Below are 2,806 nucleotides of genomic sequence, written 5' to 3'. Positions count from 1 at the left end.
TGCTTGGATGGCTTCCCCTTCTTCTAGATCTACTTCCCTTCTTCTTCAAAACCTTTAAAAACACCAACACTTACTTCAACTCTTCAAAGAACAAGCTTAAACGAGGGTTAGGAGCTCTGGGGGGTGAATGGGGGCTGGCTTGGGGCGGATATGTTGCTTAAATAGGGTGCAAACCCCTGAAACTTAGGGTTTCATCCAACAGCGGTGACTCGCCGAGTCCAGGATATGGACTCGCCGAGTCACCAACTTAAACGTGTCTCGGTTCTCGTCCCTACTCGGCGAGTCGGACCTATGACTCGCCGAGTCCAAGGCTTAAAAAGGAAAAATACTCAATTAAGATTTACATACCAGGAACTAAGCGCTACACGTGACATGATGATGTGTCAGTTTTGATGACGTGACATGTTGGCATGATATGCTGACGTGTCAAAATTGATTTTTTTTCCATAAAAAACTCTAAGTTTTTATTATTTTTGATTTTGACACTAAGCTTAACTTTTTATTTCAATTTTGACACTATGTTTTTTTTGTTCCAATCGAACATCTTTTATCAAATTTTGTTCAATTTTATCTATTTTGTATTTGAAACCATATAAACATATATTTTTTGTTTAAAAACCATGCACATTTTTATTTAAATACAATGTGTTTTTTTTTCATACATTCAAAGCATTAGTTATATCATGAGAATCACACTAACCATAAGCTTCTAATAAGATATAAAAATTTGATGGGTTGCAAACTTGATATCTGAGTTTTGATTGACTACACGCCTCCAAACCTCCAAACACATTTGAAAGTTGCATATTTAATATAAAATACAATTTTTATATAACTAATACATATTTATATATAAAATTATGGTTTGAGTGTAAAAAAAATGTATTTATACAAAACTATGGTTTTTAAATGAAAAAAAAAACATATTTATACGATTTTAATGTATTAAAAAAATATTTATACGGTTTCAAATAGAAAATTGTTAACATTGAATAAAATTGGAAAAAATGATGTTCAATTTGGAACAAAAAAAACATAGTGTCAAAGTTGAAAGAAAAAATTAAACTTAGTGTCAAAATCGAAAAAAATTAAAAACTTAGTGTTTTTTGTGAGAAGATAATTCAATTTTGACACGTCAGCATATAATGTCAGCGTGCCACATCATCAAAAACTGACACGTCATCATCCCACATCAGCATGTAACTTGGTTAACCGGTCAAGTGGTCAGAGTTGTAACAAATTAGAAAATACATTATCAAAATTGACACAAAAAAAACACAGTGTCAAAATCGAATTTCTGTGTAAAAAGAGTTTTTTGTGTCATTTACCCTAAAAAAAAAGTCTCTAGTTTTATGATGTGGAAGAAGAAAACTGATTAAAGTTCAATGAGAAAAACATATAATTTATGCATCATGGTTTGTTCCATGCAGAAATTAAGTAAACTAAATCAAGAGAGGGAAAGAGAGAAACACATCTCAGTTAAAAAAAAACACACACACACAATAAGAGTTCATGAGAATTTATTATCAATTACCTCTGCATAACCAAAACAAATTGTATCATGTTCACATTGATGAGTATAAATATTACATTTCTTACTTCCACACACACACACACACACACACACATATATATATATATATATATATATATATATATATATATATATATATATATATATATATATATATATATATATATAAGTAATTATTGTTTTATTGTATGCATAAATGTGGGCAAATTATTTTTGGTAAATTAAGAAAGTGATTATTGTGTTATTATATACATAAATAGGTAACATTCACTTTCTTAAATTACCAAAAAGTTACTAATTAGGAAACACAAGTTTAATTAATAAAAAGTTTGGAATTTTTAGATATATTTGATTTTCTTAATTTTGAATTGTCCTTTTTTTTAATTAATTAGACTATAATTCTAATATAATTATGTTAGAATGATATTCTCTGAGAATGTCATGTTATCTATTCTTGGAGAATAACAAATTCTTGAACCATCAATTGAAGAATAAAAACAAACGTTACATTAATTTTTATAGAATATGGGTAACAATTGCTAAGAATTAAATTTATTGTTAAAGAATAAAACTTAAAAAAAAAAAAAAAAAAAAAAAAAAAAAAAAAAAAAAACTTTTCAAATCGGGAAAGAAAATATCAAAATCTAACAACGAGTAATACATTCTAAAAGAATAATGTGGTCCGTTTCAATTTTGTGGTCCGTTCTTTGAGCATCAACTTCTGCGATTCCAACAGAATTGGAATTCGTGATTCCGTTCCAACAGAATGGGAATTCGTATCTTACATAACCAATTGCAAATAAAATCATATTCCCCAGCATAAACAAGCATCTGAATACCATCTTCCAAAAGCACTGGAATCCAAACCTTGAAGTTGGAACACAAGAATACCCTGTTTGACTTAGGAAAAGTCAAAATTGAACCACTTCACATCTACCGTGAATTCCGATTGACATCCATTAACCCCGATGTATGTTCTAAATTCAATTCCGATCGTGATTGATCCGGATTTTGAAGATATGATATCGACTTCCAATGAAGCTTGCAATACACAAACCAATTTTCTATCATCTGATGTTCAAACAGTGAACGATAATACCGATATTTGCTTCTAAATGATTTTAGTTGCAACATTCAATCCCAAGTTAGTAATATTCGAAATCGTTGAAGGCTGATACGATCGATTTCTGTTTTAGGGTTAATGTGATTTCAAAATCAAGTCAAGAACTATGATTCTAAAGATTAGAGATCGTTCCAAGTATGCGACTGATC

The sequence above is a fragment of the Lactuca saligna genome, chromosome 5 (genome assembly GCF_052625555.1).
Source record: "Lactuca saligna cultivar CGN05327 chromosome 5, ASM5262555v1, whole genome shotgun sequence".
In the NCBI taxonomy this organism is placed as follows: domain Eukaryota; kingdom Viridiplantae; phylum Streptophyta; class Magnoliopsida; order Asterales; family Asteraceae; genus Lactuca; species Lactuca saligna.
This window is presented reverse-complemented; position numbering follows the sequence as displayed.